At 48.6% G+C, this 27,113-nt stretch overlaps 1 long non-coding RNA gene and 1 pseudogene across 2 annotated transcripts; one reads left to right on the plus strand and one right to left on the minus strand.

Annotated features, from left to right (window-relative positions):
- The window catches only part of LOC140185006 (uncharacterized), a 686,808-nt pseudogene that overhangs the window by 545,781 nt on the left and 113,914 nt on the right, over positions 1–27,113 (minus strand).
- Positions 532–24,434, plus strand: LOC140185388 (uncharacterized). 2 transcript variants are annotated; one of them, XR_011882571.1, is made up of 4 exons: positions 532–870; positions 12,810–13,165; positions 17,157–17,365; positions 23,471–24,434. It is a non-coding gene; the product is annotated as an uncharacterized lncRNA (long non-coding RNA). The 2 variants fall into 2 exon arrangements; XR_011882572.1 differs by having other exon boundaries at positions 23,512–24,433.

Genomic DNA, 27,113 nt, shown 5'->3' on the forward strand with positions numbered 1-27,113 from the left:
GGTGAAAGAGCAGGCATTTTCCGAGTGAATAGCAAAATAAGTACAAGGGGCCGAATAGCCACGCCTGCTCCTATTCATTATTTTCTAAAACACGAGTTTACCATTGCTCCCTGTTTCCGTTTGCCTTCAGCCCTTCGGATTCCATGGGAGAGCGGTGAGAGCTCCAGAAATCAATCCGGTTATTTCATGTTCTCTTTATTTATTGTTATTGAGTTATATTTGCATTTGCAGTTTGTTGACCTCTGCACTCTGGTTGATCTTTCACTGATCCTGGTCTAGTTACTATTGTATAGATTTTCTGAGTATGTCCGCAGGAAAATGCTACTCGGGGTTGTATGGGGTGACTTATATGTACTCTGATAATAAAATTTAATTTGAACTTTGAGCTTCGGGGAGCTTCCTTTGATTCTGAGAACAAACTGTGACTGACAGCTCCAGCTCACCGCAGCAGCCCGCCCTCAGACGCACTCACATCCAATCAGCGAGTCCCGCTGGGAGAAAGTTGCTCCCATTGGCTGAGGAGTGTCAGTGGGCGGGACAGTGTGCGCTCGGAGCGGACTGGGGAGAGGCCGGAGATGGGGAGCTGCACCTCGGGTAAAGGCTGCAACACCGGCCGGGGCCTTGAACCCTTCCGATGGCAGAGGTGAAGAGACTGGCGGGGACTCAGTGAGATGTTTCGGCCACACAGAGCGTTCCCGGCCGACCCCGCCGTGGATCGGGGCCTGTTGTCCGGAGCTGCCTCCCAGACCCGACCCCTGCTGCTGGGAGACGGGAGCTGCCCAGCAGGGTCTGTCGATGGATCTCCGGTGCTCTCAGCGCTCCGCTGTGCAATCCGACTGGCTGAAGGCCAAAGGAGAACGAGACACAAAGGTAAACTCGGACTTTAGAAAACAAGAAACAGGAGCAGGCCATTCGGCCCCTTGCGCCTGTTCTGCCTTTCACTCAGAACATGCCGGAACTTTGACCTCAGCGCCACTTTCCTGCAACGTTCCCAGCATCGCAGGGCCCCTAAATTTGCTCTTTGAATTTAGAAACCTTGTGGAGCAAATCCCAAAGATTCACTGCACTCTGGGTGATGAAATTTCTTCTCCTCATCTCAGTCCTGCTCAGCTGACCTCATATTTTGTGACCCCTGGTTCCTCACCCCAGCCAGAGGAAACATCATTCCTGCCTCTACCCGATCAATAATATGTGAGACTCTGTCTGTCTCAGTCAGACCACCTTTTATTTCTCTAATTTTGAGACAGGCCCGGTCAGTGTAATCTCTCTGAGGATGCTACCTCACCATCCAAATCAATCTGGGAAACCTTCTCTTCACTCCCTTCATCCCACAGGCTGACTCTGGGAGGGAGACCAGACCTGTGCACAGTGTTCCATATACGCTCTCACCAGGACCCCATATACCTTCAGAGGAGATCTTTATTCTTGTATTCAAACCTTCCTTCCCATTCAATGCTCTTCATTTAATATCGATCTCTAACAGTGAACAGATACAACACACCATCAGCCATGAATTTAAAGGGCAGGTGTTGCAACAGTTTGAGCTTCATACCGAGGGCCACGGAGCAAGCAGGGAGTCACAAAGGGAGGAATGTGGGAGTGTTGTGTGTCTGAGCCCAGCTGTGTGTGTTTGTGTATCAAAATCAGGTTTAATTTCACTGGCATATGTGGTGAAATTTGTCGTTTTCTGGCAGCAGTACATTGCAACACATAGTAATAAAAGCTACAAATTACAATCAGTATGTATAAAATTAAATTTAAAAGGTAGTGCACAACAGGATGGACAATCCTGAGGAAGTGTTCATGCTGCATTGTCCATTCAGAAATCTGATGACAGAGGGGAAGAAGCTGTTCCTGAAACATTGAGTGTGTCTCCAGGGTCCTGTACGTCCTGCTTGATGTTGTCAATGAGAAGACGGCCTGTCCTGGGTGATGGGGGCTTAATGATGGATGCTACCTTTTTGTGGCATCATCTTTTGACTGTGTCCCGGATGCTGTGGAGTCCAGTGTCCATGAAGGAGCTGGCTGAGTTTACAACTTTCTGCAGCATTTTCCGATCCTGTGCAGTGGCCTCTCCACACCAGGCAGTGATGCAACCAGTTAGAATGCTCTCCACAGTACATCTGTAGAAATTTGCAAGTGCTTTTAGTGACAGACCGATTCCCCTCAATCTCTGAATGAAATATAGCCGATATTGTGCCTTCATTGTAACTGCATCAATATGTTGGACCCAGGATAGTTCCTCAGAGATGTTGACAGGCAGAGAATGGAAACTGCTCACCCTTTTCACTTCTGATCCCACGATGAGGACTGGTGTGTGTTCCCTCGACTTCCCCTTCCTGAATCCACAATCAATTCCTTTGTCTTAATGATGTTGAATGCGAGGTTGTTGCTGTGACACCACTCAACTTGCTGATCGATCTCACTCCTGTCCTCCTCCCCGTCACCATCTGAAATTCCACCAACAATAGTTGTGTCGTCGGCAAGTTTATAGATGAGCCTGGCCACACAGACGTGGTGTAGAGAGAGTAGAGCAGTGGGCTGAGCACACATCGTTGAGTTGTGTCAGTGTTGATTGTCAGCAAGGAGGAGATGTTATTTCTGATGCACACAGACTGTGGTCTCCTGGTGAGGATCCAGTTGCAGAAGGAGGTACAGAGGGCCTGGGTTTGGAGCTTGTTGATTACAATTGAGGGTCTGATTGTGTTGAACGCTGAGCTGTAATCAGCAGCCTGACTTGTGTATTGCTATTGTCCTGCTGATCTAAGGCTGAGTGGAGACGATCGGCGATCGGCAAATTGCAGTGGGTCCAGGTCCATGCAGAGGTTGGAGTTGATTCCAGCCATGACCAACTCCTCAAAGCACTTCATCACAGTAGATGTAAGCACCATTGGCTGTTTTTACAGAATACATTCTGTGTGGAAACTAGTCGTGTGGTTAAGGCACCCACCGGAAACGCTGCAGAGAGTTGTGAACAAGTTCAGTACATCATGCAAACCATGTACACTGTTTACACATCTCCCCGCGTCAATAAAACAGTCCATATTATCAAAGACCCCACACACGTTGAACATTCTGACTTCCTGAGAGATGGACAACTAACTTCACAATCTACCTCACGCAGTGTTGTGATTAATTGGTCTGTATGATTTGTTAATTTAATTAATTGTCCCCTACATTTTACGAAACCGCACTCCCAGTCTCGAGGTGATGAATTGATCCTTATGGAGGGGATGTGAATCAAAAGTTATCACTGTGTCTTGATTCACTGAAAGCAAATGTCCCATTTTATCCTCTCCTCCCCTCCCCTCCCCTCCCCTCCACTCCCCTCCCCTCCCCTCCTCTCCCCTCCCCTCCCCTCCTCTCCCCTCCTCTCCCCTCCTCTCCTTTCCTCTCCTCTCCTCTCCCCTCCCCTCCTCTCCCCCTCCTCTCCCCTCCCCTCCCCTCCTCCTCTCCCTTCCTCTGCCTATTCAGTAGCACACTAAACGGAAACAAACAGGCCTCTCCGTGAATCCACAAGCCTTTATCTTCTGAGAAAACATTGAATCTTTCCAACCAACGAGAAATTATACGACATCTGTAATCCACTGAGCGTGTGAAACAGTCATCACGGTGTGGGGTGGGGGAGGGTGCTGGTTTGGATGGGTGGGTGGCGGAGACAGCAAGCTACAGAAAGGGGGAATTGGGGAGAAGGCGAGAGGCAGCGAAAGGTTGGGCATAATGGAGTAAGAGACAATAAGGGAAAGATGCAGGGCAGTGACTGTATAGGGAAGAATGGAGGAAAGAGTGGGAGAGTGTGAAAGAGAACGGATGAGGAAAAGAGAGAAGATAGAGAAATTGAGGAAATGTATATGTATAGACAGAGAAAGATAAGAGAGATAGGGGAGACAGAGAGAGAGAAAGAGAAGGAGAAAGGCGAGTGGAGAGAGAGAGAGGGGACTGTGGAGGAGAATGGAGATCGTGGGAAGGAGATTGGAAGAGCGTAAGGAGAAGTGAGGAAAGAAAGAGAAAGGGGGGAAAGAAGCGGGGCCCCGGACACGGGACAGGTGTCTCAGAGCTGTAGTGGTAGCATGATTGAGAGAGGAGTTGGCAAGCAGACCCGAGGTATCCCCAGTAGTGTCCGAGCCGTTAGGGTTTAGGTGAGGGTGTACAGAGGTCTCGGAGGATCAGGAAGCTCCCAGATATGTTGGCCTATGTCGTGCCCGTGGACAGGCGGAAGGTCTAATGTTCGGGGAGCAGTGTCATTCTGTGTATCTGGATGGGTTTTTGTGTCTGTAGGATTGGTTGGAGAGTTATTTAGAAGTCATGACAACATGACTTTATTTGGTGGGGGGAGAGTGTAAGAGGTTTCTTCTTTTATGTTACTGCGTAGGCTAATTAAAATGGCTTCTTTGTTATGTTATAACTGAAATGGCTCCTTTGTTATGTTAACTGCTGTGAAAGTCCTACCGCTAGCAGATTGTGTGGATTATGTTATTGATAAGAGGCTGTTACGAACAATTGGGATAGATGTTATTCTTTCTGTGTGTCTGTAAGTTATTGTGATGCCTGGGTTTTGGGGCAGAAGGCGCAAGAGAGAGAGTGAGGATGGACAAGGTGCTGTGAGTCGGCTAACGGGGTCGGACCCCGATCAGGAGTCCGAGGTTCAGGGAGTTCGGCGAGGAGAGGAGACAGTGACGGACACTTGTGGAGAGTCTGGTCGACAAACATTGTTGACCCAGGCGGCATTTTGAGGTGGTCCGAAGGGATCGCAGGGTGAAGAAGGAGGGTCCTGAGCTCCAACTGTTTGTGCACAAATAGACAGAACTTTGATAAGCGTGGCTCCTTTTACTTTCCTTTTTATATTTTATTCTCTATTAATTATATAGTTCCAGTAATATCTATAAACTGTAAATCACTTAATCGTATCTGGTGTATTGTCTGTTATTTGGGTGGGCTGGAGTATATCACACAGCATCCACACAAACTATTACCCAGTTTGGCCGGGCCGAGGGCTGTTTCCCTAGACGACAGCGAGCTGAGCGACCCTGAGGCAGGCACGGGGGCTACATAATTTTCTCTCCGTTTTGAACATTGTCAACCATTCATTTCTTTTTCCAAATTTCATGACCATACACTTCCCGACAGTGTACTCCATTTGCCATTTCCAATCCCAATCTGTCTAGCTCCTTCTGTAGCCTCTCTACTTCCTCAGATCTACCTTTCCCCCCATCTCTGTTCATGTCCTCTGCAGATTTTGCAACTAAGCCATCAAATAAATCATCCAAGTCACTGCCATATAGCATAGAATAATCGGTCCCATCACAGACCCCTGTGGAACATCACTGGACATCTGCAGCCAGACAGAAATGGTTCCATTTTTTCACACGTTCTGCCTCCTGTCAATCAGCGACTGCTTCATCTGTGCTAAACTCTTTTCTGTAATATCGTGGGTTCGTAGCTTGTTAAGCAGCCGCACGTGTGCCACCTTTTCAAAGGCCTTAAATTCAAAATACACAATGTCAACTGATTGTCCTTTGTGTATCCTGCTTGTTATTTCTTCAATAAATTTCAACAGATTTGTCAATAAACCATGCTGACTACGGCCCGTTTTATCATTTGCCCAAAGTACCCTGAAACCTCATCCTTAATAATCGAAACTAACATCTTCCCAAACACTGCGGTCAGACCAACTGGCCTTTAGTTTGCTTTCCTCTGCCTCCCTCACTTCTTCAAGAGTGCAGTGACACTGTTAGAAAACATAGAAACCATAGAGAAACTACAGCACAGAAACAGGCCTGCTGGCCCTTCTTGGCTGTGCCGAGCCATTTTCTGCCTGATCCCACTGACATGCACAGGCACCGTATCCCTGCATACACCTCCCATCCATGTTTCAGTCCAATTTATTCTTCAATGTTAAAAAAGAACCCGCATTTACCACATCGTCTGGCAACTCATTCCACACCCCCACCACTCTCTGTGTGAAGAAGCCCCCGCCAATGTTCCCTTTAAACTTTCCCCTTCACCCTTAATCCATGTCCTCTGTTTTTTTTTTCTCCCCTTGCCTCAGCGCAAAAAGGCTGCTTGCATTCACTCTATCTATACCCATCATAATTTTATACACCTCTATGAAATCTCCCCTCATTCTTCCACACTCCGGGGAATAAAGTCCTAACCTATTCAACCTTTCCCTGTAACTGAGTTTCTCAAGTCCCGGCAACATCCTTGTAAACCTTCTCTGCACTCTTTCAACCTTATTTTCTACTTCCTGCAATTTGGTGACCAAAACTGAGCACAATACTCCAGATTCGGCCTCACCAATGCCTTATACAACCTCATCATAACATTCCAGCTCGTATACTCAGTACTTTGATTAACAAAGGCGAATTTAGCAAAAGCTCTCTTTACGACCCTATCTACCTGCGAAGCCACTTTTAGGGAATTTTGTATCTGTATTCCCAGATCCCTCTGTTCCACTGCACTCCTCAGTGCCTTACCATTAACCCTGTATGTTCTACCTTGGTTTGTCCTTCCAACGTGCAATACCTCACAATTGTCTGTATTAAACTCCAGCTGCCACCTTTCAGCACACTTTTCCAGCTGGTCCAAATCCCTCTGCAGGCTCTGAAAACCTTCCTCACTGTCCACTACGCCTCCAATCTTTGTATCATCAGCAAATTTGCTGATCCAATTTACCACGTTATCATCCAAATCATTGATATAGATGACAAATAACAATGGACCCAGCACTGATCCCTGTTGCACACCACTAGTCACAGACTTCCACTCTGAGAAGCAATCCTCTACTACCACTCTTTGGCTTGATCCATTGAGTCAATGTCCAATCCAATTTACCACCTCTCCATGTATACCGAGCGACTGAATTTTCCTAAATAACCTCACATGCGGGACCTTGTCAAAGACCTTACTGATCTCCATGTAGACAATATCCACTGCCTTCACTTCATCCACTTTCCTGGTAACCTCCTCGAAAAACTCCAATAGTTTGGTCAAACATGACCTACCACGCACAAAGCCATGTTGACTCTCCCTAATAAGTCCAAGTGCTTGTAGATTCTATCTCTTAGTACCCCTCCAACAACTTATCTACTACAGACGTTAGACTTACCAGGATATGATTTCCCGGATTACTTTTCGATCCTTTTTTAAACAACGGAACAACATGAGCCACTCTCCAATCCTCCGGCACCTCACCTGTAGACACCGACATTTTAAATATATCTGCCAGGGCCCCTGCAATTTCAATACTAGTCTCCTTCAGTGTCCGAGGGAATACCCTGTCAGGTCCTGGGGATTTATCAAATTTAGTTTGCCTCAACATAGCAAGCACCTCACCTTTTCAATCTGTAGTTTCCATGATCTCACTACTTGTTTCCCTTAATTCCATAGACTTTATGCCTGCTTCCCTAGTAAACATAGACGCCAAAAAAAAAAACGTTTACGATCGCGCCCATTTCTTTTGGTTCCACACATAGCCGACCACTCTGATCTTCAACAGGAGCAATTTTATCCATTACAATCCTTTTACCCTTAATATAATTGTAAAAGCTCTTTGGATTATACTTGATTTTGACTGCCAAGGCAACCTCTCGTCATCTTTTAGCCCTCCTGATATCCTTCTTAAGTATTTTCTTGCACTCTTTATACTTCACAAGCACCTTATTTACACCGTGTTTCCTATACATGTCATACAACTCTCCCTTCTTCTTTATCAGAGTTGCAATATCCCTTGAGAACCAAGGTTCCTTATTCCTATTCACCTTGCCATTAATCCCGACAGGAGCTTACAAGCTCTGCACTCTCAAAATTTCTCCTCTGAAGGCTTCCCACTTACCGATCTCATCCTTGCTAAAGAACAACCTGTCCCAACCACGCTTTTTAGATCCTTTCTCATTTTTTCAAATTTGGCCTTCTTCCAGTTCAGAACCTCAATCCTAGGACCAGATCTATCTTTATCCATGATCAAGTTGAAACTAATGGTGTTATGATCACTGGAACCAAAGTGCTCCCCTGCACACACTTCCGTCATTTGTCCTAACTCGTTTCCTAATAGGAGATCTAATATTGCATCCCCTCTAGTTGGTACCTCTATATATTGATTTAGAAAACTTTCCTGAACACATTTTACAAACTCTAACCCATCTAGACCCCTAGTAGTATGGGAGTCCCAATCAATATATGGAAAATTAAAATCCCCTACCATCACAACTTTATGTTTCCTGCAGTTGCTTGCTATCTCTCTGCAAATTTGCTCCTCCAATTCTCGCTGGCTATTGGGTGGTCTATAATACAACCCCACTAATGTGGCCATACCTTTCCTGTTTCTCAGCTCCACCCATAAGTGCTCAGTAGACAAGCCCTCTAATCTGTCCTGCCTGTGCACTGCTGTAACGTTTTCCCTGACAAGCAATGCTACCACAGCCCCCCCCCCCCCCACACACCTTTCATTCCTCTGCCTCCATCACATCTGAAACATTGGAACCCTGGAATATTAAGTTGCCAGTCCTGCCCCTCCTGTAGCGAAGGTTCAGTAATTGCTATTACGTCATAATTTCACGTGTCAATCCACACCCACAACTCGTCTGCCTACCCCGCAAACTCCTAGCATTGAAATATATACACCCCAGAAGATTTTTACCACCACTCACAACCTTTCTATTCGCGGCTTTGCTTGAACTTCTAACATCACTTATTTTCACCCCATCTCCACTGTCAGCTCTGGCACTCTCGTTTCTATCCCCCTGCAAATGTAGTTTAAAGCCTCCCCAATAGCACTAATAAACCTCCCTGAAAGGATATTGGTCCCCTTGTAGTTCAAGTGTAACCCGTACTCCCCTTTCTCCGGAATTCTGCTCCATAGCACAATGTTTCTTATTCTTCACCTATTCCCTATTCTTCCTTATCTGTCATCATCTCCCCACTCTGTCTTCTCCCTTTTTCCATCCCCAGTCACCCTTCTGTCTCTCTCCCTCTCTCCCTACACTTCCTCCCCTCCTTTACTACGCCGTCTCTTCTTTCTCACACCGCACCCTCTCTTCTCTTCCTCACATACCCACTCTCTATTTCTCTCCCGAACCCACACTCCCTTCTCTCTTCTACTACCCTCTCTCCCTAATCTCTCTCCTAGGCCCCAATCTCCCGTCTTTCTTCTCCCCACTCTCACCTCGTTCTCTGCCACTCCCCACTAACCTTTCTCTCTCCCACTCCCCATTCTCACTCTCACTTTCCCAAACCCCACTATTCCCACTCACTGACGCACTCCGTACATTTCCTTCTCTCCCATACACACTCCCCCACATTCACTCCCCACTCTCTCTAACTTCTCACTCTCCCTTCTTTCTCTCAAACCGCAAAAGATTCCTTCTCTCTCACACCCTCCCGACTCTACCTTCTCTCTCTCCCACTCCCTAGCCTCACTGTGCTCTCTTCTGCTCCATCTTCTACTTTCTCTCTCTGTAACTGGTCCCTCTCTCTCTCACTCTCCACCCCTTCCCTCTCTCACATTACCCATTCCCCCTTCTTTCTCTATCATTCCACACCGCCCCTTCTCTGTGTCTCCAACTCCCCACGCTGCCCTCCCTCTCTCCCACTGCCCACCGCCCTCACTATCTCTCTCTTTCCTTCTCCTCACACTTCATTCTCTCTCTCCGTTCTCTGTTCCCAATCCTCACTTTCCCACTCTCCACTCTCCTTACTCTCTGTCTCCCACTGCCCGCACTCGCTTTTCTTTCTCACGTGCACACTGTCCGTTTTCTCTCACTTTTCCCACTCTCCGTCATTTTTTCTAGTCCTTGTTCATCTCCCATCTCTTATTCACGCTCTCTCCTCTTCCTTTCTCCCCACTCTCCCTTCCCTTTCTCTCACTCTACCCCTTTTCTCTCTTCCAGTCCACACTCTTCCTTCGGTCCTCTGTTACCCGCTCCTATCTCCCTCCCCTACTTTCCCTTCTGTGTCTCACACACCCCTCTCCCATCTCTCTCTACCAAACTCCATTCGTGCTTCTCCCAACAGTGCTTTCTCTTTCCCAAACAAGAATATAAATCCCCTTTCCCCCACTCCACACTCTTCCTTATCTCTTTCTCTCCCCTCTCTCTTAATTGACTCTCTCCCAGCCTCAATACTTCCACTCGTTGTTTTAGACTTGGGATTGTGTTTTTCATTATATATTGTACTTTTCACTTGCTGTGATCTTACAAACTATCCTGCAGCATCCTTGGAAAGTTCCTACTCCCCACTGATCGAATCTTGTCATCTTGCTGATCTCGATGCTGAAGAGGGGTCTTGGTCTGACAAGTCCACTCTTTATTATTTTCCATAGATGTTGCCTGACCTGCTGAGTTCCTCCAGCATTTTGTGTGCGTTATTCTCCGTTACACCGCCTCCCCTCTACCCATTTCTATTCCCATTTCCTGCACCTCTCTCCTTTCCTCCATTTTTACCCATCCCTCCCACGTGCTCTCACTCCCTCTGTACATCCCAACTGTTCATTGCAATCTCTCTCCCCCTTTATCTCTATCTCTCTCATACAAACACACAATCCTCTCCCCTCTATTAGTCTCGCAATCACTCGTACACTCTCCTCTGCCCCAGCCCTCTCCATCTCTTCCACCTCCACTCTAGTCCACCTTTCCTTTCTCTGTCTTTCCTTCCCTCCCTCTCTATCCCATCCCTCTTCCAATCTCCTCCTCTCCTTCTCTCGTTTGCCAAAGTTTCTCTTAAAATTGTTCTTTGTCACTGCCTCCCCACCCTCTATCGCTGCTCACTTTCTTCCCCCCCACCTTCCCTCCTCCTTCCCTAGGTGCCTCTCTTCACCCTTTCTCACTGCACCCACTCGCCCTTCGTCCGCCTCGCACATCCACTCTCACCGTCTTCAACCTACTTGCCCGCACTCTCCCGTTCTTCCCCCTATATTCTACCCTTTGTACCTTAACATCCCTCTCCTTTACTCCCTTTCTCTCCTCAACACTGTCACATCTGTCCTTCGGACACCGAGAGAGGGGAAAGAGGAAAGAGTTGGACTGAGGGTAGATGGAGACGGACTGGGGGAAAGAGTTGGGCCCAGGGTAGACGGAGATGGAGAGGGGGAGAGAGTTGGACCGAGGGTAGATGGAGATGGGGGAAAGAGATGGACCGAGTGTAGACGGAGATGGAGAGGGGGAAAGAGTTGGACCGAGAGTAGATGGAGATGGAGAGGGGGAAAGAGTTGGACCGAGGGTAGACGGAGATGGAGAAGGGAAAGAGTTGGACCGAGGGTAGATGGAGATGGAGAGGGGAGAGAGAGTTGGACCGAGGGTAGACGGAGATGGAGGGGGGAAAGAGTTGGACTGAGGGTAAACGGAGACCGGGAGGGGGAATGAGTTGGACCGAGGGTAGACGAAGATGGAGAGGGAGAAAGAGTTGAACCGAGGGTAGACGGTGATGGAGAGGGGGAAAGAGTTGGGCCGAGGGTAGACGGAGATGGAGAGGGAGAAAGAGTTGGACCGAGGGTAGACGGAGATGGAGAGGGGGGAAAGAGTTGGACCGAGGGTAGACGGAGATGGAGAGGGGAAAGAGTTGGACCGAGGGTAGACGGAGATGGAGAGGGGAAAGAGTTGGACCGAGGGTAGACGGCGGTGGAGAGAGGGAAAGAGTTGGGCCGAGGGTAGACGGAGATGGAGAAGGGCAAGTGAAACTGGCAGAGTCATTAATTGATTGTATCTCGGCATTTGCCTCGTTATCCTCAGAGTACATATCTGTCCCTCCACCCTGCATCTCTCCTGCCGATTGTCCTCCTCCTTTCTTCCATCTGTCTTTATAGTACAATGAGAGAGAGAGAGAGAGAGAGAGAGAGAGAGAGAGAGAGAGAGAGAGAGAGAGAGAGTGAGTGAGTCACGGGGGGGGGAGAGGGAGGAGAGGGGGGGAGGAATGATGAGAGGGAGAGGGTGAGAGTGAATTTTCTCTCCAGTCTGGTTCCACTCAGCCCTGTTTCTCCAGTTTCCCCACTACCTCCTACTTCTCAACTTCCCCCAAGCTCTTTACCCATTCTAGCTCTCCTCCTTCTACACTCTTATCTCTCCCCACATCTCGTCAACCCCCAGTCTCCCTCCTCCCTCCTCCCTCCCCCTCCCCCCTCCCCGACTCCCTCAACTGTGTTTCTCCCTCTTCCCAATGCCGTCTCTCTCCCTCTCCGTTGAGGGTCTGACAGTAAATCACAGTCACTGGAAGTTGACTCAATCCATGTCCTGGATAAAGCTTTTTGGCTGGATGAGGAGGGCGCGGGAAAAAGTATGTTTCATCTGAGTGATGCAGGATTCAGGAAGGTAGGGAGTAAGCAGAGGGTGAGGGGTTAGTGTGAGAGTGGTGTAAGGGGGAGGGAGTCGGGAGTAATGGAGGAGAGTGATGGGGAGAGATAGTAGAGCTTGGGATGAGAGAGGAGAAGCGGAGAGAGATAGAGAGAGGAAGGTGAGAGTGAGAAAAGTGAGAGAGAAGGGCGGAATTCGGAGAAAGCTCATAAACAGACCCCTCAGTCCGTCTGGACAGTTCCAGCCATATTCACAGAGCCAGTGCTATTTGCACACGGTTGGAATTTACTCCTATACGCCTTCTCCACCCGCGTGTCGGGTAGGAGCTGGAGAGCTTTGTGACCTGGTATCGAGTCAACAACACTCCCCACCCCTCCATTTCACCATTACAATAGAGCTGGTGACTGACAACAGGAAATCAGCCGGGGCGATGCACACATTCCTGTTTATATCAACGGTAGAGGATGAGAGGGTGGACAGCTCCAATTTCCTGAGGGTGAATACCACTAACAGCCTCTCCTTGTCCAGCCACAGGGACACCATCGTTAACAAAGCTCTGCGGCATCTCTGCTTCTTCGAGACACTGAAGAGAATCAGCAGCTCCGGGACAAGCATCGTCTGTTTTTACAGAATACATCCTGTGCGGAAACTAGTCGTGTGGTTAAGGCAACAGCACTGCCAAGCACCGGAAACGCTGCAGAGAGTTGTGAACAAGTTCAGTACATCATGCAAACCATGTACACTGTTTACCCATCTCTCTGCCTCAATAAAACAGTGCATATTATCAAAGACCCCACTCACGTCGAATATTCTGACTTCCAGAGAGATGGACAGCTAACTTCACAATCTACCTAATGCAGTGTTGTGATTATTTCGACTGTATGGTTCGTTAATTTAATTAATTGTCCCCCTACATTTCACGACCCCGCACTCCCAGTCTCGAGGTGATGAATTGATCTTTATGGACGGGATGCGAATCAAAATGTATCACTGTGCCTTGATTCATTGAAAGCAAATGTCCCAATTTACACTCACCTCTCCTCTCCTCTCCTCTCTCCCTCTCTCTCTCTTCCCCCTCTCCTTCCTCCTCTCTTTCCACCTCCCCTACCCTCTCTCTTCCCCCTCTTCTCCACACCACTCTACCACCTGTTCTGTCGCACACTAAACGGAAACAAACAGGCCTCTCCCTGAAACCACAAGTCTTTATCTTCCTGAGAGAACATCGAGTCTTTCCAACCAACGAGAAATTATACGACATCTGTAATCCACTGAGCTTGTGAAACAGTCATCACGGTGCAGGGTCGGGGAGCGGTGCTGGTTTGGACGGGTGGGTGGTGGAGACAGCAAGCTACAGGAAAGGGGGATTTGGGGAAAAAGCAAGAGGCAAGCGAAAGGTTGGGCATAATGGAGTAAGAGACAATAAGGGAAAGATGCAGGGCAGTTACTGTGTAGGGAAGAATGTGTGGAGAAAGAGTGGGAGAGTGTGAAAGAGAACGGATGAGGAAAAGAGAGGAGATAGAGAAAATGAGGAAATGTATCTGTATAGAGAGAGAGGGAGAAAGGGACAGAGAGAGAGACAGAGAGAGAAGGGGAGAGAGACAGAGAGACAGAGAGAGAGGGAGAGACAGAGAGAGAGAGAGAGAGAGACAGAGAGACAGAGACAGAGAGAGAGATGGAGAGAGAGCGAGACAGAGAGAGAGGGAGAGAGAGAGAGACAGAGAGGGAGGGAGGGAGAGGGAGAAAGGGAGAGAGAGAGACAGAGAGAGAGAGAGGGAGATAGAAAGGAACAGAGAGAGAGAGGACAGTGGAGCAGAGTGGAGATCCTGGCAAGGGGTTTGGAAGAGGCTGAGGGGAACAAGGAGTGAGAAGTGAGGAAAGAAAGAGAAAGAAAAAGGGGGACAAAGACAAATTCTCACCATTCTCTGTCATTCCACTCTGCTGCTTCTCCGTGTCTTCCACTCCCCACGCTGCCTTCCTTCTCTCCCACTGCCCAGCCACCCACACTCCTTCTCTCTTTCCTACTCCTCCACCTCATTCTCTAGCTCTCAGTTCTTTGTACCCAATGCCCACTCTTCCTTGTCATTCTCCCACTCCCCACTTCCTTACTCCTTTTCTCCCACCGCCAACACACCACATTCTGTCTCACACACTCAGTCAGATTTCTCTCATTTTTTCCACTCTCCCTCTTTTTCCTCCTACTGCTTTATTTCCCAACTCGCTCCCTCACCCTCTACCCTTCCTTCTCTCCTACACTCCCCACGCTCCCTTCCCTCTCTCCCACTCTACCCGTTTCCCCTCCATCTCGGTTCATATCGTCTGCAGACTTTGTAACCAAAGCTATCAACTACATCATCCATGTCATTGCCATATAGCATAAAATAATCGGTCCCAACACAGACCCCTGTGGAACACCACTGGACATCTGCAGCCAGACAGAAAATGTTGCCTCCATTCACACTTGTTGCCTCCTGGCAATCAGCCACTGCTTTATCTGTGCTGGACTCTTTTCTGTGATGTTATGGGCTGGTAGCTTGTTAAGCAGCCTCGTGTGTGCCACCTTTTCAAAGGGCTTCTGAAATTCAAAGTACACAACATCAACCGATTGTCATTTGTCTATCCCACTTGTTATTTCTTCAATTAAATCCTACAGATTTGGCTGCAAACCATGCTGACTACGGCCCTTTTAATCATTTGCCCAAAGTACCATGAGACGTCATCCTTAATAATCGACTCTCACACAATCCTATCCATTGAGGTCAGACCGACCGGCCTTCAGTATACTTTCTTCTGCCTCTCGCGCTCTTGAAAAGTGGAGTGAAACTCTTGTACTCGACTCTCCCCGGAATCTCTCTTCCACACCACACCGTCCCTTCTTCCTCACCTATTCCCGATTCCTGCTTCTCTCTCTTCATCTCCCCGCTCTGTCTTCTCCCTCTTGCAGTCTCCACTTTCCTTTCTCTCTCTTCACTACACTTCCTTCTTTCTTTTACTACTCCGTCTCATCTGTCTCGCACCGGACTCTCCCTTCTCTGCCTCACAAACCCACTCTCCCAATCCCCGCTGCCCGCCTCTCTCCTGGACCCCACACTCCCTTCTCTCTTCTACTCCTCGCTCTCCCCAATCTGCCTCCCAGTCCCCACTGTCCCGCCTTTCTTAAGCCCACTCTCACCTGTCTCTCTGCCACTCCCCACTCACCATTCTCTCTCCCACTCCCCATTCTCCCTTCCCTCTCTCCCAATCCCCACTTCATAGGTATCTGAGTAGCCAGAGCATCAAAGGTTATGGTGAGAAGGCGGGGGAGTGGGACTAAATAGGAGAATGGATCAGCTCGGGATAAAATGGCGGAACAGACTCGATGGGACGAATGGCCTACTTTTGCTCCTTTGTCTTATGGTCTTATGGTCTTTTCCCACTCCCCGACACACTCCGTACCCGTCCTTCTCTCCGACTACGCACTCTCCCTCTCCTATCTCACTTCTCACTCTCCCTTCTTTCTCTCCCACCGCACACGATTCCTTCTCTCACACACACTCCCCACTCTCCCTTCCCTCTCTCCCACTCCTTGCCCTTACTGTTCCCTCTTCCGCTCTATACTCTCCTTTTCCTCTCTCTGACACTTTCCACCCCTTCGCTGTCTCACATTACCCGCTCCCCCTTCTTTCTCTATCATTCCACACCGCCCCTTCTCCGTGTCTCCAACTCCCCACGCTGCCCACCCTCTCCCCACTGCCCACCGCCCCCATTCTCCCTCTCTCTTTCCTTCTCCTCAGACACCTTTCTTTCTCTTTGTTCACTGCACCCAATCCCCGCTTTCCCACTCTCCACTCTCCTTGGTCTCCGTCTCCCACTGCCCGCACTCGCTTTTCACTCTCGCTACACACTGCCCGATTTCTCATACGTTTCCCACTCTCCCTCATCTTCTCTCCGGCTACTTAATCTCCCATCTCTCTCTAACACTCTCTACCCTTCCTCCTCTCTCCCACTCCCCACTCTCCCTTCCCTTCCTCATCTCTCCCACTCCCCGCTCTCCCTTCCCTTCCTCCTCTCTCCCACTCACCGCTCTCCCTTCACTTCCTCCTCTCTCCCACTCTCCGCTCTCCCTTCCCTTCCTCCTCTCTCCCACTCCCCACTCTCCCTTCCCTTCCCCCTCTCTCCCACTCCTCACTCTCCCTTCCTTTCCTCCTCTCTCCCACTCCCCACTCTCCCTTCGCTTCCTCTTCTCTCCCAATCCCCACGCTCCCCACCCTTTCTCCTCTCTCCCACTCCCCGCTCTCCCTTCCCTTCCTCCTCTCCCCCGCTCCCTGCTCTCCCTTCCCTTCCTCCTCTCTCCCACTCCCCACTCTCCCTTCCCTTCCTCCTCTCTCCCACTCCCCACTCTCCCTTCCCTTCCTCCTCTCTCCCACTCCCCACTCTCCCTTCCCTTCCTCCTCTCTCCCACTCCCCACTCTCCCTTCCCTTCCTCCTCTCTCCCACTCCCCACTCTCCCTTCCCTTCCTCCTCTCTCCCACTCCCCACTCTCCCTTCCCTTCCTCCTCTCTCCCACTCCCCACTCTCCCCTCCCTTCTTCCTCTCTCCATCTCCCCACTCTCCCTTCCCTTCCTCCTCTCTCCCACTCCCCACTCTCCCTTCCCTTCCTCCTCTCTCCCACTCCCCACTCTCCCTTCCCTTCCTCCTCTCTCCCACTCCCCACTCTCCCTTCCGTTCCTCCTCTCTCCCACTCCCCACTCTCCCTTCCCTTCCTCCTCTCTTCCACTCCCCACTCTCCCTTCCCTTCCTCCCACTCCACCCTTTTTTCTCTCTCCCAGTCCACATTCTTCCTTCGGTCCTCTATTTTGATTCCGCTATTTTTAAGAGCTCTATCCATCTCTTTGGCAGGGTCCGGGATGTCTCTGAACGGGTGCACGACATCCTGGTACGAGAGGGAAAACAACCAGTAGCCGTGATGCATGTTGGAACCAACGACATAGGCAGGGAGAGGGATGAGGTCCTAAGGTGTGAGTTTGGGGAACCAAGCAGAAGGCTGAAGAACAGGACCTCAAGGATGGCGTTCTCAGGATTGCTGCCAGTGCTACGTGAAAATGATGGTAAGAATTGGAGGAGATGGCAGTTGAATGCGTGGCTGAGGAGGTGGTGCAGGGAGCAGGGTTTTAGTTTATTAGATCGTTGGGATCTCTTCTGGGGAAGGTGCGACCTGTACAGATTGGATAGGTTGCACCTGAACTCGAGGGGGAGCAATATCCTTGCAGGTAGCTTTGCCAGCATGGTTCGGGAGGGTTTAAACTAATTTGCGAGGGGGATGGAACCCAGAGCAATAGAGCAGTGAAAGAAGTGCATGGAGTAAAGCCAGATCTAACATACAGAGAGGTTTTGAGGAAAGAGAAGCAGAATAAACGGTGTAAAGACAGTAAGGTAGAAGGGCTGAAATGTGTGTACCTCAATGCAAGAAGCATCAGGAACAAAGGTGATGAACTGAGAGCTTCGATACATACATGGAATTATGATGTAGTGGCCATTACAGAGACTTGGCTGGCACCAGGGCAGGAATGGATTCTCAATATTCCTGGATTTCAGTGCTTTAAAAGGGATAGACAGGGCGGAAAAAGGTGAGTAGGGATGGCATTACTGGTCAGGGATACTATTACAGCTACAGAAAGGGTGGGTAATGTAGCAGGAGCCTCTTTTGAGTCAATATGGGTGGAAGTCAGGAACAGGAAGGGAGCAGTTACTTTATTGGGGGTATTCTATAGCCCCTTGGTAGCAGCAGAGATACAGAGGAGCAGATTGGGAGACAGATTTCGGAAAGGTGCTAAAATAACAGGGTTGTTATCATGGGTGACTTTAACTTCCCTAATATTGATTGGCACCTGATTAGTTACAAGGGTTTAGATGGGGCAGAGTTTGTTAAGTGTGTCCAGGACGGATTCCTGTCGCAGTATGTGGACAGGCCGACCAGGGGGAATGCCATACTAGACTTAGTACTAGGTAATGAACTGGGTCAGGTCTCAGATCTCTCAGTGGGTGAGCATCTGGGGAACAGTGACCACCGTTCCCTGGCCTTTAGCATTATCATGAAAAAGGAGAGAATCAGAGAGGACAGGAATTTTTTTAATTGGGGAAACGCAAATTATGAGCCTATAAGGCTAGAAATTGCGGGTGTGTATTGGGATGATGTTTTTGCAGAGAAATCTACTATGGACATGTGATCGATGTTTAGAGATCTCTTGCAGTATGTTAGGGATAATTTTGTCCCGGTGAGGAAGATAAAGAATGGTAGGGTGAAAGAACAAGTGAGGTGGAATATCCAGTCAGGCAGAATGAGGTTTAGGAAGCAAGGATCAGATGGGTCTATTGAGGAATATAGGGAAGCAAGAGAGGAGCTAGAAGTGGCTGAGAAGAGCAAGAAGGGGGCATGAGAAGGCCTTGGAGAGCAGGGTAAAGGAAAACCCCAAGGCATTCTTCAATTATGTGAAGAAAAAAAGAATGACAGGAGTGAAGGTAGGACCGATTAGAGATAAAGATGGGAAGATGTGCCTGGAGGCTGTGGAAGTGAGCGAGGTCCCCAATGAATACTTCTTTTCGGTATTCACCATTGAGAGAGAACTTGCTGATGGTGAGGACAATATGAGCGAGGTTGATGTTCTGGAGCATGCTGATATTAAGGGAGAGGAGATGTTGGAGTTGTTAAAATACATTAGGACGGATAAGTCCCAGGGGCCTGGCAGAATATTCCCCAGGCTGCTCCACGAGGCGAGAGAAGAGATTGCTGAGCCTCTGGCTAGGATCTTTATGTCCTCGTTGTCCACGGGAATGATACCGGAGTATTCGAGGGAGGCGAATGTTGTCCCCTTGTTCAAAAAAGGTAGTAGGGATAGTCCGGCTAATTATAGACCAGTGAGCCTTACGTCTTTGGTGGGAAATCTGTTGGAAAAGATTCTTAGAGATAGGATCTATAGGTATTTAGAGAATCATGCTCTGATCAAGAACAGTCAGCATGGCTTTGTGAAGGGCAGATCGTGTCTAACAAGCCTGATAGAGTTCTTTGAGGAGGTGAGCAGGCATATAGATGAGGGTAGTGCAGTGGATGTGATGTATATGGATTTTAGTAACGCATTTGACATGGTTCCACACGGTAAGCTTATTCAGAAAGTTAGAAGGCATGGGATCCAGAGAGGTTTGACCAGGTGGGTTCAGAATTGGCTTGCCTGCAGAAGGCAGAGGGTGGTGGTGGTGGAGGGAGTACATTCAGATTAGATGATTGTGACTAGTGGTGTCCCACAAGGATCTGTTCTGGGACTTCTACTTTTCGTGATTTTTATTAGCGACCTGGATGTGGGGGTAGAAGAGTGGAAAGTTTGCAGACGACACAAAGGTTGGTGGTGTTGTAGATAGTGTAGAGGATTGACGAAGATTGCAGAGAGACATTGATAGGATGCAGAAGTGGGCTGAGAAGTGGCAGATGGAGTTCAAACCGGAGAAGTGTGAGGTGGTACACTTTGGAAGGACAAATTCCAAGGCAGTGTACAAAGTAAATGGCAGGATACTTGGTAGTGTGGAGGAGCAGAGAGATCTCGGGGTACAAGACCACAGATCCCTGAAAGTTGCCTCACAGGGTAGGGTAGTTAAGAAAGCTTATGGGCGTTAGTTTTCATAAGTCGATGGATACAGTTTAAGAGTCGCGATGTAATGATGCAGCTCTATAAAACTCTGGTTAGGCCACACTTGGAGTACTGTGTCCAGTTCTGGTCACCTCACTATAGGAAGGATTTGGAAGCATTGGAAAGGGTACAGAGGAGACTTACCAGAATGCTGCCTGGTTTAGAAAGTATGCATTATGATCAGAGATTAAGGGAGCTAGGGCTTTACTCTTTGGAGAGAAGGAGGATGAGAGGAGACATGATAGAGGTGTACAAGATAATAAGACGAATAGATAGAGTGGATAGCCAGCGCCTCTTCCCCAGGACACCACGGCTCAATAGAATAGGACATGGCTTTAAGGTAAGGGGTGGGAAGTTCGAGGGAGATATTAGAGAAAGGTGTTTTACTCAGAGAGCGGTTGGTACGTGGAATGCACTGCCTGAGTCAGTGTTGGAGGCAGATACACTGGTGAAGTTTAAGAGACTACTAGGCAGGTATATGGAGGAATTTAAGTTGGGGGCTTATATGGGAGGCAGGGTTTCAGGATCGGCACGACATTGTGGGCCGAAGGGTCTGTACTGTGCTGTACTATTCTATATTCTATGTTCTTTCTTGAAAGCATCCAGAGACTTGGCCTCCACAGCCTTCTGGGGCAGAGCATTCCATATATCCACCACTCTCTGGGTGAGAAAGTTTTTCCTCAACTCCGTTCTAAATGGCCTACCCCTTATTCTTAAACTGTGGCCTCTGGTTCTGGACTCACCCATCAGCGGGAACATGCTTCCTGCCTCCAGCGTGTCCAATCCCTTAATAATCATATATGCTTCAACAAGACCCCTCTCAGCCTTCTAAATTCCAGAGTATAAAAGCACAGTCGCTCGAATCTTTCGACATATGACAGTCACGCCATCCCGGGAATTAACCTTGTGAACCTACGCTGCACTTCCTCAATAGCAGGAATGTTCTTCCTTAAATTTGGAGACCAAAAGTGCACACAGCACTCTAGGTGTGGTCTCACCAGGGCCCTGTACAACTGCAGAAGGACCTCTTTGCTCTTATACTCGATTTCTCTTGTTATGAAGGCCAGCATGCCATTAGCTTTCTTCACTGGCTGCTGTACTTGCATGCTTGCTTTCAGTGACTGATGTACAAGAACACCTCGATCTCGTTGTACTTCCCCTTTTCCTAACTTGACTCCATTTAGACAATAATCTGCCTTCCTGTTCTTACCATCAAAGGGGATAACCTCACATTTATCCACATTAAACTGCATCTGCCCACTCACCCAGCCTGTCCAAGTCACCCTGCATTCTCCTAACATCCTACTCACAATTCACACTGCCACCCAGCTTTGTGTCATCGGGAAATTTGCTAATGTTACTTTTAATTCCCTCATCTAAATCATTAATATATATTGTAAACAGCTGCGGTATCCCACTGGTCACCGCCTGCCATTCCGAAAGGGAGCCATTAATCGCTACTCTTGTTTCCTGTCTGCCAACCAATTTTCTATCCATGTCAGTACCCGACCCCCAATACTATATGCCCTAATTTTGCCCACTTATCTCCTATGTGGGACTTTATCAAAGGCTTTCAGAAATTCCAGGCACACTACATCCACTGGCTCTCCCTTGTCCATTTTCATAGTTACATCCTCAAAAAATTCCAGAAGACTAGTCGAGTACGATTTCCCCTTCGTAAATCCATGCTGACTCGGACCGATCCTGTTACTGCTGTCCAGATGTGTCGTAATTTCATCTTTTATAATTGACTCCAGCATCTTTGCCACCACTCTCCCTTCTCTTTCTCGCGCTCCCCACTCTCCCATCTCTCTCCCACAACCTGCAACCACTTCTCACTCCCACTCCCTATTGTCCCTTCCCTCTGTCTGAATGCCTTATTCCCATCTCTCTCACACACACAATCTCAGATTTCTCCCTCCCTAGCACTACCCACTCTCCGAATTTTCTCTCGCTTTCCTGACTCTCCCTCCTCAGTGACGCAGGCCGACGCTTCTTGTTTGCCTTCCCACAGCTCTCGCTCCCTTCTGTCTTGTACTCTCCACTCTTCTCTGTCAACAACCCACGTTCCCTTTAATTTTCCACACAATTCTCTCTCCCATCTCTACGCCCCACCAAGCACACTCTCTTCTCTCTCTTCACTCCCAACCAAAAATTATCTTTCTCCCACTCTCCACACTCCTTCTGTCTCTCCCATTGCACATTCTCATGTATCCTTTTCCCACTCCTCGCTTCCGGTGTCTCTCTCTCACAGTTCCTACCCTTCATTCTCTCTCTCCCACTCACAACTTCCCACCAACCCTGCATTCCCTCTATGGAATCCACCTCGTCTCTCTCCCTTAACTTTCTCTCCAACCTGCTCTCTTCCTTTTCTGTCTAGCACTCCCCATTACCATTTCCCTCTCACCAATCTCCGTTCTCAGTCTCCCACTCCCCAGTCTACATTCTCTGTGCCAATCCCCACCCTGCATTGTCTCTTTTCCACTTATACTCTCTCGAATGTTATTTCCCTCCCACAGCCTAACCCATTCCATCTCTCCCATTACCCATCGGCTCTTCACTTTCCCTCACGACCACCTTCTCTCCCCCCACTCCCCAATCTCCCTTCTCCCCCCCCACTCCCCAATATCACTTCCCTCCCCCCCATTCCCCAATCTCCCTTCTCTCCCCCCCACTCCCCAATCTCCCTTCTCTCCCCCCACTCCCCAATCTCCCTTCTCCCCCCACTCCCCAATCTCCCTTCTCTCCCCCCACTCCCCAATCTCCCTTCTCCCCCCCACTCCCCAATCTCAGTTCTCTCTCTCCCCCACTCCCCAATCTCCCTTCTCTCTCTCCCCCCACTCCCCGGTCTCCCTTCTCTCCACCACTCCCTAATCTCCCTTCTCTCCCCCCACTCCCCAATCTCCCTTCTCCCCCCACTCCCCAATCTCCCTTCTCTCCCCCCACTCCCCAATCTCCCTTCTCCCCCCACTCCCCAATCTCCCTTCTCCCCCCCACTCCCCAATCTCCCTTCTCTCTCTCCCCCCACTCCCCGGTCTCCCTTCTCTCCACCATTCCCCAATCTCCCTTCTCTCCCCAACTTCCGAATCTCCCTTCTCTCTCCCCCACTCCCCAATCTCCCTTCTCTCCCTCCCCACTCTCCAGTCTCCCTTCTCTCCCCCACTCCCCAATCTCCCTTCTCTCCCCCGCTCCCCAATCTCCCTTTATCTCTCACCCTGTCTTCTCTCTCTCCTACTCCCCACTCTCGGTTCTCCGTCTCCCACCATGATCTTCCTTCTCTCTCACATTCACTGTCTCCTTTTTCTCTCTTAATCCGCACTCTCTGCTCCCTCTTCAACTCCATTCCCCATTCCCCTTTCTTTCCCCTTCCCTTCACTCTCACCCCTCTAAATCTCGCCATTGCTCTAACCCACTTTTACTTATTCCCCTCCATTTCTGTTTCCACTCACACGGCCACTCTGTCTACCCCTTTCACTGTCCAGTGGTCTTTGGTTTCCCTTTCCTTCACCGCATTCCTCTTCTTCCTGATTTTAGCAATGGTGCACACAGACACATCCGAACACCTCCTTTTCTAGGAACATGTTTCCTGAATGGATGCCCGCATGGAGCGTGCTTTTCTAACTGGGAATTTCGGACAGTCTGGCCTTGTTTTGCTGAATGCAGTTTGACGCAGAGGGGAGGCAGATGGAAGGAAGTCTGAGTGTGAGAGGCAGAGGAGCGAAATCGTGCATGGAAGAGAGGAAAGAGAGCAAGGAACTGCGAGAGATTTGCAGAGGAACACAGAATACGCTGGTGGAGCTCAGCAGCCCACGGAGTTTCTATGGAAAAGAGTGAACAGTTGACCTTTTGGGCCGAGACCCTTCATAAGGGTTTCAGCAGGCGTAGTGGTAGCTTTATGGCCGGTTTATTGTTCATAGCGCGTTCCAGTGCGCAAGGAGCTGAGTGAAATGTCAGTTCTTCTAGGTATTCGCAGAAGAGCCGGACTCGAATGTTAATTACATCTCCTGCGAATCGTAATAAGCTGTTTCTACTTAATGGCGAATGAAATATGCAAGTGATCATAAAATGGCCGACCTGATGTCGAAGCTCAATTGCTGAGCAACGAAGCAACAGGACGTAAACAACGGCCGCAAAGTTACAAGTAAGAGAGACATCGACTGGCGAGAAATAAAACTGCAAAGAAAATCTGAAGGGACATAACAATCAGCACTTGAAATAATTTCACTTACATGACTGAACGCTGTTTGTTTTGCGGTAACGGTCCTGCGCAAAGACAAATAATACAATAAATTACAGCATTAAATGAATATTTTGAAAAAAAGTGATTATCTAAACTGGCAGAGCGATGCTGAACTGAAATGATTCCCGGTGCGCTCCTGGTTTGATGTTTGATATTGTATGTGTTCCTCGATCGCTTTTTGTCATTTCTGTAATTTCTTCTTTCCTCACGTGTTAGGTGTTTGATGTTTGCCAATCATAGAGTTGCACTCTGAATAAATACTTTGATCATAAATATATTTTGAAGTTTTCGGCCTTTGTTCGGGTGGTCGTGGACTGTTCATGAATCTGATGGTGGGGAGGAGAAGCTGTTTCTGATGTTTTGAGAATTGTTCTTCAGGGTCCTGGACCTCTCCCCCGGGTGAGGCATGTCCTGGATATTGGAGGTCTTTAGTAATGGATGCCGCTGAACTGAGGCACCAGCTGTTGAAGGTGTCCCTGATGGTGGGGAGAGTTGTGCCGGATGAATCTGTCTGAGTCTACAAGCCTCTGCAGCCTTTTGCAATCCAGTGCGTTAGAGATTCCATTGCACACGGTGATGCAACCAGTTCAGAATCGCTGAAGTATTTGGTGACCACTGGCGTGCTTTCACATCAATGAGTTTGGCCAGGAATAGATTCTCAGACAGTGGCACGCAAGAACATGAAACTCGTCACCCTGTCCAGCACACACTCCACTGGGTACTGGTGTCTGTCTCTCCAGAACTGATGCAGGGAGCAGGGGCTCAGATTGATGTATCGTTGGGATCTCTTCTGAGAATAGTCTGACCTGTACAAAAGGTCTGAATCAAAATGGTTGACCAATATCCCTGCAGGTAGGTTGGTTTGGGTGGTGTTAAACTAATTTATCGGGGGGTGGGGGGTAATAACCGGAGTGATAGTGCTGAAGAGGAGGCTGTTTGTTTACAGGCAGGGACAATGTGTAGTGAGATTCCTTGCAAGGAGACACTCATGGTAAGAAACATAACAGGCACTAGGATGAGTCGCAACATAAAAGGCGTACTAAATCGGAAAGGTGGAATACAGGCCTGGAAATGTTATATTTGATTGTGCGCAGCATGCCTAATAAGGTCGATGAACTTAGATACATAGATAGATATACTTTATTAATCCCGAGAGAAATTTGGTTTCGTTTCAGCCGCACCAACCAAGAATAGAGCATAAATATAGCAATAGAAAAACCACAAACAATCAAACAACAAAATGCAAACTCTGCCAGATGGAAAATAAGTCCAGGACCAGTCTATTGGCTCAGGGTGTCTGACCCTCCACGGGAGGAGCTGCACGTTCGATGGCCACAGGCAGGAACGACCTCCCGTGCCGCCAGTGTTGTATCACGGTGGAATGTGGCCGAAGTCCAACAGTAAGAAGTTCAATATCCAGTCTGCAAACACGTCCCTCGATCGTAAATGACACGGATTGCACCATCTGTTGTTAACCAGATCAGTAAGCACTCAACTCCTTCACGCTTACCGCTCTCAGTGCACTTCCGGTCAGCCGGAACGGTATTACCCATCGAACTCCTCTTCTCCATAAGTCTCTGTTGTCTCGACCTGGTCCTCTTTCCTCTACTTTGTGATCCCCCTCTGCATCCTCTGTGTGTTTTCCTCCGGATTTCAGCGGGGGTGTCCGCCGCTCTGCTCGCTAAACCGGCCGGCATTAGCTGGAATACGCAATGCGACCTTGTTTCTGTCCCGCGTGTCGGGATGTAACCATTTCCAGCGCTAAAAAAAAATGTAGCACAGTTACAGATTGACAGGTATGATGTTGCAGTCATCACTGAATCGTGGCTGAAGGAAGATTATAGCTGGGAGCTCAACGTCCAAGGATACACATTGTATCGAAAAGACAGGCAGGAAGGCAGAAGTGGAGGTGCGGCTTTCTTGGGGTTAAAAAAAAGAATTAAAATTATTACAAAAAAGTTACATAAGACGTGAAGATGTTGAACTACTGTGGACAGATAACTGAAAAGGATCCTGTTGGGAGTTATAAACAGGCCCTGGAACAGTAGTCGGGATGTGGTCTACGAGTTACGACGGGAGATAGAGAATGCATGACAAAAGGCAAAATTACAGTAGTCATGGGAGATCTCAATGTGCAGGTGGATTGGGAAAATCCGGTTGGTGCGAGATTCAAAGAAAGATAACCGTTGGAATGCTTACGAGATTTTTTTTGAAGAGCACACAATAATGCAAACACAGACAGGACAGGCACATGGACACAAGATAGACACACACACACAAACACACACACACACACAAATACAACGACACTTTCACATCTCCCTCCCCAGATCTCCACTGTGTTCAGTGTGCATTCAATATTCGATTGGTTTCAATCTGATATCTCCTTCATTTTTTTTCTAAACTCAACGAGTTCAGGCCTGGAGTCATCAAACCGTCCTCACAGGTTCACTCTCTCATTCCCTAATCTACTTCCTGAATGTACTGAGACTGTCCGTGCTCTCCCCTTTTCAGAATTAAACCCATGATATTGCTGTATCCCGTACAAACAATGCAATGCTATTTAGTTCCCCGAACTATTGTACACACATCCCTCTGGTGTCCTGAAGGGTTTCTTCCGCACTAGCCAGGTGTTCACAGCAGCCACGCTGTCTCGTCAAAGACTGAGCGCCGTCTGCTAGCTGGTCTGACACAGACGCACAAGAAGACGGACTGACAATCACGCGGAAGCATATAAACACACAGAGATGCAGACAGACATAGATACATGAATAATTCAGACAGCTATTTTATGAAGTGTTTGAAACCATTCTTGCTCTGGGATATTCTAATGTGCTTGTGCTAAAGTCAACGGGCTTGGGGTGCGCACAGAGCTGAGCATGTCGGTGTATTTGGGAGTGTTGGCGGGTTCGAGGAGTTTTGGCGAATATGGGGATA

The sequence above is a fragment of the Mobula birostris genome, chromosome 20, assembly GCF_030028105.1.
Source record: "Mobula birostris isolate sMobBir1 chromosome 20, sMobBir1.hap1, whole genome shotgun sequence".
In the NCBI taxonomy this organism is placed as follows: domain Eukaryota; kingdom Metazoa; phylum Chordata; class Chondrichthyes; order Myliobatiformes; family Myliobatidae; genus Mobula; species Mobula birostris.